Source organism: Schistocerca nitens, chromosome 5 (genome assembly GCF_023898315.1).
Source record: "Schistocerca nitens isolate TAMUIC-IGC-003100 chromosome 5, iqSchNite1.1, whole genome shotgun sequence".
Taxonomy (NCBI): Eukaryota; Metazoa; Arthropoda; class Insecta; order Orthoptera; family Acrididae; genus Schistocerca; species Schistocerca nitens.
In genome coordinates, this window is record NC_064618.1 from 599,044,039 (window position 1) to 599,061,045 (window position 17,007).

Below are 17,007 nucleotides of genomic sequence, written 5' to 3' on the forward strand. Positions count from 1 at the left end.
GCGTGATCACGGCGCCAGACGGGTTTACATTTCTACCTACCCCTCGCTCACTCGCTGGCCTGTACTAACCTACCCTCAACCCTCTTTTCATCGAGTGGCTGTCTGAAATATCGCCGCTGCCAGAGGTCTTCGCTTTAGCCGCACACGAGCTGCCGAGGATTGCTATCACAGCAATGTAAGGCAGTGACAAGGAAGGTATCTAGTTCTCATTCCGTGGCTTGTTCCAGATTGTACTACTCTGAACTGCTGATTTAATTCTAGTCATACAAAATTAGTGCTATGTCGTTTACTGTAATGCTTATATTTTCGCTTTGGTGCGCATTTGCCACGCTAAGAAATAGGGAAGAAGTGTTGCTAACGGCATGAAATTCCTAATTTCTAATGTTGAATGTTCCATCATAAGTATTTTAGAAAATCGAATAAAGATGAAAAACCAAATGACAGTCAAACGGTCTCAATTTTCTCGTACCATGTTGCTCAGAAAATTGCTTAGAGTAACAAATGATCACGTACACAGGCACTAGGAATGTATTTATCATGTGCAGAAACGAAGAGCGCCTTCTCAGGAAATAGAAATCAACTAATTACAACCAGAGTAGGTCGCAAATTATGTAGCTTTATGAAAACATGCAGCAAAAAATTTATGGAGATACCTCTTGTTTATGAAGTGTGCCCATCGGATTTACTGGCAGTAAAGCCATACGATAGCACTGACATGGGCCTACGTATTTAAATATGCGTAGATATGATGCATATTTTTTCTTTCTGTCTTCAGTTCCAAGTCCCCTTAACGAAACAAGAAAGGGTTGGTACTGTACTTTTTTTAATAAGCATCAGAGGAAAGCATTCAATGAAATTGCCGGTTATTAAGGGTTCATGTCCCTTGCACGAGGTTAACTGGCGATTCGTTTGAATTTAGAAACACTGCAACCAGTACTAAAAATCCTCTTGTCTCCCTTAGATGAACGAAAAATTTACTTTCTTCCGAAAAAAATCAATGCCTTATGACAGACATCAGTTTGCGGGGAAAATTTAAAAGTTCCTTTTTAGTGTAATATACGTAATAACACAGGGAAAAAATTCATCGCAGCTGCGGACCCTATGACATTGAAAGTTTTATGTGAAAAATATAATTCTAAACCAATTGTGAGAATGAGCACCAACAGCTGTGAAGAAGAGAACCTTGTACTGTCAACCTAGAAGAGAAACCTCGCTGCATATAAAATAAAAAAAAAGGTTATGTTTCAAATGGCTGTGAGCACTATGGGACTTAACATCTGAGGTCATTAATCCCCAAGAACTTAGAACTACTTAAACCTAACTAACCTTAGGACATCAGACACATCCATGCCCGAGGCAGGATTCGAACCTGCGACCGTAGAAAAAAAAGTTATGCACATTATTTTGTAAATACGAATTGTCCGTAAGTGTATCACTATTTGCCGTTTGCTGCAGCTGTACCATTTCAGTGAAGTATACTCCTACAATTGGTGATGCATGAAAGATTGCAAACAGTAAGGGTTCTTCATTCTAGCGATGTGCATGCCGATTTTTCCAGACAGAGTGTAAGTTTTTCGTAGATTTTGTAACGACCTTGACTAACCACTTAGTGCCACACGTTCTCGTGCAAGAGGAAAGGTAACATCCTTTTGTATTTCCCAAAACTGGAGTGCCATCAATATTCCTAATGAAAAAATCTTGCTATGACCTTCATTATTCGCACATTTTTAGATGTTTCTTGCTAATTTCAATAACACAATTAAGCATTGCGTTACAAGTTTTACCACGTTGAAATATTAACTCCAAGTATGAAGAAAACTTTCGAAACATTAGAGCAAATGTGAAAGAAAATAGTTCAAGGCTTCTGTTTCCGCATTGCAGCTGTTACCGCTTTCACCGTTTATATCATCAACAGCCAGTAAGCCGTACACCAGCTCTTGGTCCGTTTGCGTATGCACGTGCAATATTGTAGCATAAGGTAGAGTGTCTTAAGACTGAAGTGCATCCAGTTACCACAATCAAGCTATTCAGGTTTACAATCTTTTGATTTTGGAGACTGCGTAGGTTGGATAGGAGATGAATTAAGAAAGCAACAGTCGTAGCATATGGTAGACTGAGTTAACAATGAAATGCCACAATCAAGCTGTTCAGGCATACAATGTTTTCATTTGAGATTGCGTGGAATATGCTTGGGCGTCACTCAACCTGTGTGTTACACAACCAAGACAGATTGACATGTTCAGTATGCTGGAGCTTTGCTAGCAAGACTTCATTATTCGTAAGTATTTAAGAGGAGGCCTGCAGGAAAACTACAGGACATACCGCAAAATGACGCAAACTAGTGGACTGAACATCTCTCGAAGTTTAGTTTCGTAATACGCGCCATGGTATAGTTATTGTGGTGGGCAGGTATGTCAGAACATGTAGACAAATCATTCTCTGCCAAATGTCGCGTCGAACTTGTTCGCTCCTGCAGATAGGCAACACAGTGAGGGATTTCCCAAGTCCGTTATTGTAGCCCCTTCAAGGCAGTTTGTGCAATATCAGTTATTTGCACTTACGTACCTCTGTCACGTTAGAGTCGATGCCAGTACCATGAATTAAAAAGTTGGAGAGATGTTCTGTTCTCTGTTATATTCCTATATTTCGTACGTCTTATCGTTTTCGCACGCAGCTACCTCCTGGAACCAGAAAATACTTATGAATAACTCTGTACTTTGAGACACTGTCTGTGAGTATTGATGATCTAGGTATCTGTCACACGTCATACTGATCTTGCACCTCACGAAGAAATCTCTTTGAGTTGCTGCATTATGGCATACACGACATATCCCACACCTGATGTTCATCGAGTCTGGCGACCGGCAAAGGCGACACGAATTTGTTGATCTGATACATTATAATTTCAGTCACTTTACGTTGTAGGTCGAGCCAGGCTATATCATTTTCTTCGAGAAGAGCCGCTAGGTGTGTACTTTGCAAGACACTTGCTGCTGCTTATTACTCCCATTGCTTCGAGTAGTTGTACCTTCCTGCCCTGACAAGACAGTTTACGTAATAGCAATACAGATCTAGAGCCTCGACGACCGTTCATATTTAGTACCGGGTGGTTATAATTAAAGTGCAGCTACTCACAGACGTCCAGTGTGGCTGGTAGATATGCAAATCCGTTAATGAGGAAACGATATACGCTGGAAAAAAAAACTTCAAATTGTAAAGTTCTAAACATGGTTGCGTGGTCAGCGACCGTTTACAGAGTAAAATTAAAGCAATAACAGTCCACGATCGCAAAAATTAAGTCTTTTGACTCGGTTTCGACATTACTATGAGTGCCTTCATCAGAATTAAAACATTCAAACTGGCCTATAACCTAAGTACAAATATTATGGGAAAATTTTTTCATGCAAGAGTAAGTACTGACTAACAGAACAAGAAAGAAACTACTTACATGTCACGTATAAAATAAGGATCAAGCGATAAAGCTTTAGTCACAAAATTTTTGATGTAGAATACGTGGGAGGGAAGCTGCTGTGGGCTGCTCACACATGTCGAGCTACAGGTGGCAAGCGACTGAGGTGCCCACGTTTGCAATTGCGAGCAGGTGAACGTTATTACACTAAGAGGGCCTTCTAGTAGCCGCGAATACAAACTGGCTACTTAATATTCAAAATATAGACAGACAAATATTATGATGAACATTATGTAGTACATGTAGTAAAAGGCAATATTTCATCCGACAGCAGCATATATAATAACATTTTGTCTACATAAGAGCTTACAAGTACAGTTGAAAGGTTGAAAACACCGTTGTAGAATTACAAAGGAGGCTGGATGACTCAGCGTGTAGAAAAACGATATAACATGAAATGCAGCCAATATAATCCATTTAATAAACAAAAATTATGAATGGACTTACATAGAAAAAGTATTTCGGTAACTGCACGAGGGAACACGAAATTAAATATCAAGTAACGATTTTATGCCGTTGAACAATTTCTTATTACGTACTTGTAGCTGCTCATTAAGAATGGGGCCATCGTTTTGGGAAAGACGTTTAAAAATTTCTAATTCTTCGAGAACATCTACTCTACGCCCTTTCTTCTCGGTGTGCAAAATGTTGATATCGTGAACCGCTTTAGACGTGTGACCCGTAAACAGAAGGTGGTCGTAAAAGACGAGTTTTGGGTGCTAGTGCCATTTTTTCTTAAAAGATGTTCTTTTTATCTGACTGTAAAGGCACCTCTTGTTTGTCTAACGCAGTAAGAAGAGAAAATCTTATAGACACGAGATTTTTCCAAAGGTGAACGAGTCGATTTTAAATTATGAATAAATTTTTTTTGAAACTATTATTGGTTGAAAAGCCGGCAGTACAGTTATATTTATTACGAAGAAGGTGTTGAGTCTAATAGGAGATGGGCCCTAAGAATGGAATAGAAATAAAGTTCTTTAGGTTGGATTCAATGGTAGAGGTGCCAAGACTACTAACTCTATTACGAGTTTTCTTTTTAAGGGCGTCTCATTCTGATTCTCCCTGATGCTATCTGTGGCTTGACATGTGTGAGCAGCCCATGGTGGCTCGCCTTCCATGAATTCTTTTTCAAAATTTTGTGACTAAGGCTTTATCGCTTGATATTTATTTTATACGTGACATGTAAATACTGTTTTTTTCTGGTGCTGTTTGTCGGTACTTACACTCACATAAAAAATGATTTTCCCATCCCGGTGGGAGCTATTGACGAGGTTTCTGTTGCTGTAACTGACTATGCAGCATGTTCCTCGCTTAGTCCTAGTACTTGTGCAGTTTCACCGGTCAACAGCACGGAAAGTTTTGCGGTCTATTTTACACTGGTATTAGCACAAGATCCAGATGGTGCTGCAACCGACACCTCATAATCTTCAGCAACGCTCTGAATTTGCTCTTCGGTTCGTGACTCGGATCGAAGTTGATTACGCAGGGTAATATTCTCTGAAATAACAACACATATTTTACTCTTCACGGTGCAGTGAATGTACTGAACTGACGAATTAGAGGTACTGTTAAACGGCATGTTGTGCACGAAACGTAGTTGCACTCGCCGTACATGACTGTGTAGTGTGGATTCACATGCAGCTTTATTGTCGCTCCATTCTTCGTTGAAGAGAATACACCCAAAGGGTCTGTCAGGTGTATTGTGACGTCTGCACGTTATCGAGACATTGTACAGTCCGTGATTCCTGCTTTGGAAGAGCGCAACTGTTTTGAAAACCACTGTTTTCGTGCAGGCTGGGTCAACACCTAACGTCACTCGCCCAGTGAAAGATCTGCTTAATGCAACCTTCCATGACCGTGCTATCTGCAGAGGTTCCAGATGTGAGGGCTGCAAGATCACCTGACCTGAATCCAAAGTACTTTTGGTTCTGCCTATATCTAAAAGAGCCCGTTCGCTCTTCATCTGAAAGACAGTATTGAGGATTACGTTGCTCAGATTCCATCGGACGTGCTGCGAGCAGCTGTTGCTCATGTCGTTTTAAGGCTGCAGCATCCAGTAGGCGTCGTTGTTGCACATATTGAACAAAGTGTGTAAGCGTTGGTTAATGATAAAATGAACATTATGGCTTTCTCACTTGCTTGATGTACTCTGCGTATGTCCCGTCTCTAATCAACTGCATATGGAAACTATTTTTCCTTGCATTCATGGCGCCAGATTTGCACCTGGTGGTGAAAATTGGAACTAATTTTTTTCTAACGTCAGTTCCGCTTTAATTCGTTAGAATATCTTCCAATTTTCGCTGTGATACGATAATTTTAACCCGCACTGGACCTCTGTGTGTAACTCTACTTTAATTACAACCACCCGGTATCTTAACGTTTCCATCTTTTCCAGTACGTTGGAAACAAACGGTACACGGGAAAGCGATTGAAGTTAAATGGTTCCACATAGTTTGCTTTATCCTTGGCCGAAATGCATCTGTACTTTGTCAAACCGATTTAGGTATCGTATTCCTAGAACCCAGTTCCATTCCACATCAGAGGAGTGAAACAAGCAACAGGCGACATCGCGTGACTAGCCGCAGTTGCCTCCGAAGTCGCTGGGTAGACTGCACGCAACAGCTACGGCGGGCTAACGCGCCGATTTCCACTCAGCGCCAGTCGGGATGTTGGCTAGGGTGCCTGGATTCCTACTCGGCAGTAGTAGAGAGAAAATTGACATCCAGACCTCCTAATTACATTCTCTATGGTCCTCGTACGTCTCTCTAAATGAATGTAACATTGGTTCCTTCGTCAGTGGCCTCTCTCGTCACACCCATGTCCACACCCCTGTCTGCCTACGTCAATCTTGAACGGCCAGAGGTGATAGATGATAGATTATATGTAGAACAGTTCCTGTAAAGAGAGAAAACAAACAAGGGGTAACTGAAGCTATGACTGAATCACGAGGCGCGTCTGGACAAATTAGTAACTAACAGGATTTCCAGCGAAAGATGAGTGTAAGGCGGACTCTATCCCGTAGAAAGACTCTGACAGTGGGCGGTGGAGTGCTGATGAGGCCGAAGCACTCGCGCTGCGCTGGCAAGTGAATCTGCTTGACCGCTGCTGGAACTGCAAGTACTGAATTCATGTCTACTGACTGTAGATACAAGCAGGGAAACGTACAGATAGCTAACACGCGAAGTTTGGAAAATACGCTAGTACTTTTAAGACGGAGGTTTGAAAGGACCCTGCTTTTAGATTTGTTGACTGGAAGTACTCATATGCATGTGCTATGTACCACTGAAATACAGATTCCACAGAACCCAGTTATTAAACAGAAAATTCTTAAGTTATCGTAAACACATCTCCATGACTGCTGGTGAGGTCTGGCTGCCTAGTTTTCTTCATTGAGGCAAAAAATATTACTGGCTTATCGATGTAGATCCCAAAATTTTGCACATCGTCTTCAGCTTAATCTCCACTCTGCAACTACAGTCTCCCCATGCCGATAGCTACGTTCTCATTTTTTGTAGTATACATACAAAAGAAAACCACGTCTGAGATTTTAAAGAAACAGAGTTTACGATATAATGGATGCGAACTATTAGAAAATTTTGACAGGTGGTGTTTCGTATACAATTTCTCATGAAACAAAATAGCATTGTCTCTTATTCTGTTTGGAAATAATAAATGACCACACTGATATCGTGGTACTGTTTCTCCACGTCTTTGCTGCAGATAATGAAATGCTATTTAGGACCAAATATCTTGAGCCAAAATTTAAGAAAAATGTGCAGCTCGTCAATTACTGTTATTAGTACCAGAAATATTAAGCTTAATATAATTTAGCTGATCCAGAAACAAATAGCTGGATTCCGAGTACTTGCGCTGAAAAAGAAGAGTAAGCGCTGAAACAATGAAATCTGAGAAGGCGATGCTCAGAATCGCTGTCTGAGGGTTGTGTGTAGGATGGTGGGGGGGGGGGGGGAGGAGTCTCTGGTCCTTGGTTCCTGTTTGAGCTAGGAACATGGGATACAACGTTTTTCACTTACCCCGGACCATTGGCCATTTTTGTAACCATTCCAACATCTGTCTTACAGTAACTACACACATCAAAAAAAGTTTAGCACCACCCCAATTCCCAGAACTTCTGAAGACAGACGTTGACTGTGCATATTGTATCACAGACACAGTCCCTTTGACTGTTCAGAGATGTCACTACACCCGCGCAACGTTGTAAACAACCATGCATGAGCAACGCCTATTAGATGAAGGGGGTCTGATAGCCGATCAGTTCCAGTCATTCCACCAGTAAGGAGGTACACGGCTTGTGTTGTCTGTAGTTCAACTATGCCTAGACGGTCGGTATCACAATTCGATCGTGTCCCCATTCTTATTTTGTGACAGGAAGGGCTCTCAAAAAGGGAAGTGTCCAGGCGTCTTGGCGTGAACCAAAGCGATGTGGTTCGGACTAGGAGGAGATACAGAGACACAGGAACTGTCGATGACATGCCTCGCTCAGGCCCCCCCATGGGCTACTACTCCAGTGGATGACAGCTACCTACGGATTATGGCTCGGAGGAACCCTGAAAGCAACGCCACCATGTTGAATAATGTTTTTCGTGCGGCCACAGGATGTCGTGTTACGACTGAAATTGTGCACAATAGGCTGCACGATGCGCAACTCCACTCCCGACGTCCATGGCGATGTCCACCATTGTAGCCACGACACCATGCAGCGCGGTACAGATGGGCCCAACAACATGCCGAATGGACCGCTCAGGATCGGCCTCACATTCTCTTCACCGATGAGTGTCGCATATCTTTTCAAGCAGACAATTCTCGGTGACGCGTTTGGAAGCAACCCGGTCAGGCTGAACTCCTTAGACGCACTGTTCAGCGAGTGCAGCAAGTTGGTGGTTCCCTGATGTTTTCGGGTGGCATTACGTGGGGCCGACATACGCCGCTGCTGGTCATGGAAGGCGCCGTAATGGTTGTACGATACGTGAAAGCCATCCTCCGACCGATAGAGCAACTATATCGGTAACATAATGGCGAGGCATTCGTCTTAACGGACAACAATTCACGCCTCCATCGTGCACATCTTGTGAATGACTTCCTTCAGGATAACGGCATCTCTCGAAGAGCGCCCAGCATGTTCTCCAGACATGAACCCTATCGAACATGCCTGGGATACATTGAAAAGGTCTGTTTATGGACGACGTGACCCACCAACCACTCTGAGGCATCTATGCCGAATCGCCGTTGAGGAGTGGAACATTCTGGACCAACAGTGCCTTGATGAACTTGTGCATAGTATGCCACGACCAATACAGGCATGCATCAATGAATAGGACATTTTACTGTGTGTTAGAGGTATTGGTGTGTACAGCAATCTCTGAAGGTCTTGCTGTATGAAGGTAAACGTGCTATGTGTGGTTTTCATGAACAATAAAATGGGCTGAAATGATGTTTATGTTGATCACTATTCCAATTTTCTGTTCAGGTTCCGGAACTCTCGGAACCGAGGTGATGCAAACATTTTTTTGGATGTGTGTATTTTACTGTGTATTAACGAAGGTTTGAACGACAAACCGGAGCTGATGCCCAGGAAAATTCTTTGAATCGATTAATACGGTTTGCAAAATATGTTAATTACCCTGAATTTAACGCTTAGCTAATGGCTAATGTGCATCGTTCGGATTTGACGAGCAAATACGCGTCTATACTTTAAATTTGTAGGAATCGATTCAAACTTTGAATGAAGATAGATAAATGGATAAGGTCAAAGGGACTTTTATTATCCAGTAACATTTATCTTTTGTCGACATAGGACGATTTAAAGTAAAGGTAATTGTAAAATGTAAAATTGGTTCTTACGTGAACTGAATGTGTGTAAACGGTTCAAAGTGAATCAACTAAACAAAAACTGCATTCTTACAATACAATTGAGAACTCGCTTTCAAAAATTTTGCTGTATTCGGATTTAACGTGCAAAGAAGACCGTTTTGTGATTTTTAATGCGTGCCTCTTCTGTGTTCTAAACTTGTGTGAATCTGTTCAAATTTTGTTGGAAGATAAACAAATATGTGTAATTAATAGTTGTCCTGTTTTTTGAGAAAGGTTTATCCTATGTAACGACATAAGCAACATAGTTTGAAAGACAAATATCCTGTAAAGAATCAGTGGTCGCTCCAGCCAGCAAAAAATCTACGTCGGTTGCCAATCTATGGCGGTCTAATTTCAATATTATGGTACAGTAAAAGTTGGGAACCATAATGAAAAACCCTCCTATCATAAAACAAAGAGGCCAAACATCTCCAGGTCAGATTTTTGGAAGTATAAGAAGGGAAACAGATTTTCGGCTTAACTGGCAACTTCCAAGATATTTAAATCAAAACATCTTGATGTATTGGCGCTCGTTTACTATTTAAGGCTACTTCCCCATTATAGTGATGTCAGTGAGCTGCCAGTCGTGCATCTTGCAATTTATAGGGTAAAGTCCCTGATCCTGTGTCCAAGTCCAGAAGATTGGCCAACCATAGTAAACAACACTCGAATTTGATAACATGCCGCTCAAGAGCATACATATAATAGCTAAAAACTTTTTCTGCGGGGACAAAATTTATGGGTGTGGATTGGCCATGGGGGAGGGGGGGGAGGGATGACATAATGTATCATGCTACTTTACTTGACAAAGGCATGGGTATTAATATGACGAGTTAAAATGCACGAAGATGTCAAGATGTTTTGATTTAAATGTCTTTGAAGCTGCCAGGTACGTCGAAAAGATACCCTTCATTTACATCAGTAACTCTGCCCACGATGTATTTGCCTTTTTTGTGCTGTATAAGATGGATTTTCGTTATGGCGTCACGAATAAGCAGTCATCATCTGACTGTGACGGGCTTCCTCCAGAACTGTATTTACATATTGGGATGTTATTGAAAACTATTACTCGCAGAGTTTATTTTGCCTCCTCAGTTCATCCACAGAATGATCGTTCTCATTCCAGAAAGAAGCTGAGACTATTACGCTGCTTCTTCCTTTATTATTTTTGTTGCTGTTATCCTGTTCCTTTCATAGTGTCGTCATGTTGATCCAGTCTTGACAATGTTAGTGGTAGATGGTAACCGGAAAACCGTCCTGTCGCCACCCTTGCCCCCCCACCCCACCCCCCCACCCCCCTGCCCCCGGGACAGCATTTGTATGCCTCATTTGCCTCCGTCTCGTGTTGTCCCTTGTGAAAGTGTGATAATGTTTTCTAAATGTTGTGAATAGTGTAACTGGATCAGGACGTGGATACCATCATCCCTTTATTCATGTAATCTAATGTGGACAACCACCTACAAAACATATTCAGGCTGTCTAGCGCACCGACTTAAGTCGTTAATGCGACAGTCTGTTCGATCCGTGCCGGCACCCCTCCACGAATCCTGGAAGCGGCGTGCCAACATGATCGGCTATTCACGCGAATTGAGCATTGCTATGCTGATTGTTGAGAATAACTCAACCTTTTATTATAATAGCCTATTACTTTTATTGAAACTGATTGCACTATGTTGTTCTCAAGTGAGAACCAAATTATGTTAGTCAGGGTCATGCTCAGATACTTTCGGTCTCTGCTTTCGACGCTATTTGACCTGCCGCGTATTTCCTGTGTGCCAGGTAGAACAGATCTGTCGTACACTTTTTGTAAGGTGGTTGAGATGAGCCGTAATTATTTTATGAAGTTCATAATACAGGAGCTGCCTAAGAATGTATTTCTGTTCCACTGTCTGGTTCGTCTACAGATCATATCCCAGTGTTCGCTACATACGAACGGGATAGGAAAGAGAAACGATTGCATAATCAAATTGCACTTAGAGATCAATCAGCATCACTCACAATTCTTTCAACTTTAGATGTCCATCAGAATTTCATAAACTACTGCATAAAGCTGATAAAAGACCAAATATCTAAACTTAACATGTGAGACCGCATAAATATAATATATTTTCATCTAATTAACGATATAAGCACTTTGATATATACCTCTAACTTTAAAAACATACACTATCATGCACAGGTAACAATATTTTCCACATTAAGCTCATAACAGATTGTCAGCCTAGAGAGAACAAACCGTTTTTATTCAGTGTGACAAACAATAACAGGCCCACTTCTGGAGCTTAACTTTTTTCAAATATTTTATGTCATTTCTTATTAATAGATGCTGCAGAAATAATTGAGAAGGAAGACACAGTAAAGTAGGGATGTCCAGTCGAAGAATACATTGCTCCTAACTACTGAGGTCAAATCCCTTTTGGGTATCTGCAACTATAAAACGGTAGCTAATCGACTACTACAGGTCGAAATTGTGTGCATCGAATCCGACCTGCGTCATATAATATTTGTTGCGCTAAGGGACGTACGCAGTCAAATCTAGGAGGCACTGATATCAATTTATATGTCTGGATTCGTTGGATACGTTTTTTCTGTGATGTTTAGTGAGTAAATCTGGACTATTTAAATAAATTGTTCTACAAGCACCACAATTTAATATTTTTAAGATAATAAATTGCACAACACAAATAGCATTGGAGCACAGTAGGCTGTATGTGAAAATGCTTATAATCATGAAATCTGAAGGTGATGTAATTTAATTTTTTTCTGATGTGCAAAGAACAATAATGAACAAGAGATATGTAACGGTTAACTAACACCCTGCGAAATGTAAATCAGATGAATAGGGGGGTGGGGGGGGGGGGCGGAGATTAGGGCGCTGCAGTATGAAACCACGCGACCGCTACGATCGCTGGTTCGAATCCTGCCTCGGGCATGGATGTGTGTGATGTCCTTAGATTAGTTAGGTTTAACTCCCATAGTGCTCAGAGCCATTTGAACCATTTTGAACTTTAGTTACCTGAACTGCTTTACAGGAAAGCAGAACTTTCAGGCTACTATATTGACGTAAAATTGTCATCCACGAACAAATGAATGTCCCCTCATATTGATAATTCCTGCCACTATTGTCTCCGCCTGAAAAATACTTGCAGCCAGCTGTTCACAGGCGTTTTGTTTCGCAAATTCACTGCCTTTTTGTGGGGATTTTCCCAACCTGTGGTAATGTGATGAATTTTACCAGATAAGCCTCCTTGTTAGTCATGTTTTCTGACCTATTCGTTTCTTACGATGAGATTTTTCTACCCACGCCAGTAGCGTGTATAATGCAAAGACAAGACCAAAAGACATCGTCCTAACATGGAGAAAGCGGTAATACGAGTTAAACGGATTTATACAAGACGCCTCTTAAAGTGTCGTAAAAAAATAATAATTCGGTCCTGTCGTAAAGTATTTTGGTCTGAATTAGGGTCTGAATTAGTTCTCACAAACAGTAAATCATCCATGTAATTAGCTGTGAAAATTACTTCTCACAATTGGGTTCTGGCCGCCTGTGGTGGCGATTGCTGTTGTGAAAATTGCACAAAATTTCAACAAGTTTGCGGCTTATCATCACTAGGCGTGAATCCGGCGGGGAGCTATAGTGGTAAACCAGTTTATACGTAACTCGCTAACAATGTGCTGGTAGGTGGAGTGAAGGACTTTGACAGGCGCCTCTGGCGGGAATACGTACCTCGGACCCGCGCTGCCAGGCAAACTGCTTATGCTCAGCTCAGCCACCCTGCCTCTGACGCCCCTCGATGTGTCACTGCAGGGTTAGTTTTCCCGCAGGCGACGACGACGTAGCGCCGCCAACGCTGGTACCAACGCCTCACTGAAGTGAAATCCTGTTTCTCTGTTTACCAATGAGGAATTTGGTGAGTGGCGATGGGTAGGGCTGTGTGAAACGTTCCAGGCAGACTGCTGAAGATGTATGGCGAGAGTCTTTAGGACGCTCGGACCCAAGTAGTTCATCTCTGAGATAGGATATGCGCATAGGTCCTTAAGAGAGGACACCCTTGCTGAGAAGGCAACGTCCCTCTTTATTTTTTCCATGATATCCTATTCGTTGAAATTATGGATTCTCGAAGTATTATCTGCTGCAGGAGGATTCTACAAAAACAATACAAATAAGATATCCACTCTCATAGCATCCAGTCATTTTCTTAAGCATCTGATAAAGAGTTAAAAACTCTAGTGGCTCCACTGAAGCTCTCTGATCTTCCAAAAATGTATGAAGGAAAATTCAGTATCATCTCATTGTTGGCATTGTTCGCAGATTCATAATCCCATAGTGAAATCTTTGGCTTCTGCTTTGAGCCTTTTGGCAGGGAAAGTACCTCTTCCATAATCCGATAGATTCCATTTGTCGACTCAGTAACTTGTCCCTTGAATCAGCTGACGTATTAATGACTTTTTTATGTAGGCTGTCTGTTCACATGTGCATTTGTTAGATTCATGGCAAATGATATAAACTAACATGTAATAGTACATCATAAGTATATCACACGTGTATCATACAGTATTATACATCCCTTCAAGGAAGTGCTGACCTTTAACTACTTCTTATTCAATAACCAATATTTTGAGTAAAATGATGTTGCTGCTATGAGCTTTCCTCAGTATCCCATAGAACTTATACTTTGAATGGAAAATATTCAGGATAAATCACTGCGAGCAGCCGTTCGAAATTCACATGTTTTACGCGGTATGTAGACTATACCTGTGAGATCCATCCTGGCATTTGTTTCACTACGTAAGTGGAGAAAAATGTCCTCAGGTAGGTCGAAAATTGCACTTAGTCCTGACTTGCAGAGTGTCATCCGATTTTCACGCTCTGTGAGGAGACGTGGAGGGCCAACGCATGGTCGCCTAGTACTGGTTGCACATTTCTTTAACCACAATGCATAGATGCTGGCGACAGAAGCAAGCGAGCAGCCGACCAGCTTCACCGTTCCCGAAGTTTCTTCCAGGTGCCGCACAATAATAATTTGCCCTTTTTGAACAAAATCATTTTGGGTATTAAGTCGTCTCATTTAGAAACACCAAAAGAACTAAACTGCCGATGTTCCGACCGAATTTGCAGCGGTCCTATTCAGGGCTACAAACTGCTTGCTTCTCGAACCAAGTGACGTATTAGTGCTTCATAACGAAGTGCCTAATATCGCAAATGATTTTATCCAAATGGACTTTGGCAGTGGAAGCCTACAAACAAATAAGTTACTGTTTATTGGGGTCGCTTATGTCAGTAGACTTCCCACTTATTGGCCCGTATCGTCGTTATTCAGTTCGTCTCACCACCGCTTGTATAGTTTCCATACAGGGCTGTTGCGATCGACAGTGGACACAATAATTTTGCTCATCCGTGTGATGAGTTCTATGTCTAGGGGACTGATGACAGATGTTAAGTCCAATAGTGCTTAGTGCCATTTGAACCAGGATCGTAATTTAACATTGGTATATAATCTCGGGCAAAACGTAAACCTATGTACATCCAACAGGAGAGTTTGTCTGAAGTAAGGTTTTTGACGCACAAAACAATTCATCTCGCCGCCCGGCTCATGGCTCTTTATCCTATACTCATGCAGTAATCTACCCCGTCGGCCTCTCCGTGTTTTCATTGCTGTTTGGCTGCATCCTTGCATCTGGATCACTGCACAGAAGTTATATAAAAAACTAACCTATGCATAATTAAGAATATACAGATGCAATTTCCTTCGTTTATATTAAAACTGAAATGTATGAAATGTATGAAATGTATGTATATTATGAAATGTATGACGAGATAAATGAAATTATTCAGGTAGTGAAGGGAGACGAAAATTTAATAGTCATGGGTGACTGGAATTCGTCAGTAGGAAAAGGGAGAGAAGGAAACATAGTAGGTGAATATGGATTTGGGGGAAGAAATGAAAGAGGAAGCCGCCTTGTAGAATTTTGCACAGAGCATAACTTAATCATAGCTAACACTTGGTTCAAGAATCATAAAAGAAGGTTGTATACCTGGATGAATCCTGGAGATACTAAAAGGTATCAGATAGATTATATAATGGTAAGACAGAGATTTAGGAACCAGGTTTTAAATTGTAAGACATTTCCAGGGGCAGATGTGGATTCTGACCACAATCTATTGGTTATGAACTGCAGATTGAAACTGAAGAAACTGCAAAAAGGTGGGAATTTAAGGAGATGGGACCTGGATAAACTCAAAGAACCAGAGGTTGTAGACAGTTTCAGGGAGAGCATAAGGGAACAATTCACAGGAATGGGGGAAAGAAATACAGTAGAAGAAGAATGGGTAGCTCTGAGGGATGAAGTAGTGAAGGCAGCAGAGGATCAAGTAGGTAAAAAGACGAGGGCTAATAGAAATCCCTGGGTAACAGAAGAAATACTGAATTTAATTGATGAAAGGAGAAAATATAAAAATGCAGTAAATGAAGCAGGCAAAAAGGAATACAAACGTCTCAAAAATGAGATCGACAGGAAGTGCAAAATGGCTAAGCAGGGATGGCTAGAGGACAAATGTAAGGATGTAGAGGCTTGTCTCACTAGGGGTAAGATAGATACTGCCTACAGGAAAATTAAAGAGACCTTTGGCGAGAAGAGAACCACTTGTATGAATATCAAGAGCTCAGATGGCAACCCAGTTCTAAGCAAAGAAGGGAAGGCAGAAAGGTGGAAGGAGTATATAGAGGGTTTTTACAAGGGCGATGTACTTGAGGACAATATTATGGAAATGGAAGAGGATGAAGATGAAGACGAAATGGGAGATAAGATACTGCGTGAAGAGTTTGACAGAGCACTGAAAGACCCGAGTCGAAACAAGGCCCCGGGAGTAGACAACATTCCATTAGAACTACTGATGGCCTTGGGAGAGCCAGTCATGACAAAACTCTACCATCTGGTGAGCAAGATGTATGAGCCGGGCGAAATACCCACAGGCTTCAAGAAGAATATAATAATTCCAATCCCAAAGAAAGCAGGTGTTGACAGATGTGAAAATTACCGAACAATCAGTTTAATAAGTCACAGCTGCAAAATACTAACGCGAATTCTTTACAGACGAATGGAAAAACTGGTGGAAGCGGACCTCGGGGAAGATCAGTTTTGATTCCGTAGAAATGTTGGAACACGTGAGGCAATACTAACCTTACGACTTATCTTAGAAGAAAGATTAAGAAAAGGCAAACCTACGTTTCTAGCATTTGTAGACTTAGAGAAAGCTTTTGACAACGTTAACTGGAATACTCTCTTTTAAATTCTGAAGGTGGCAGGGGTAAAATACAAAGAGCGAAAGGCTATTTACAATTTGTACAGAAACCAGATGGCAGTTATAAGAGTCGAGGGACATGAAAGGGGAGCAGTGGTTGGGAAAGGAGTGAGACAGGATTGTAATCTCTCCCCGATGTTATTCAATCTGTATATTCAGCAAGCAGTAAAGGGAACAAAAGAAAAATTCGGAGTAGGTATTAGAATTCATGGAGAAGATGTAAAAACTTTGAGGTTCGCCGATGACATTGTAATTCTGTCAGAGACTGCAAAGGACTTGGAAGAGCAGTTGAACGGAATGGACAGTGTCTTGAAAGGAGGATATAAGATGAACATCAACAAAAGCAAAACGAGGATAATGGAAT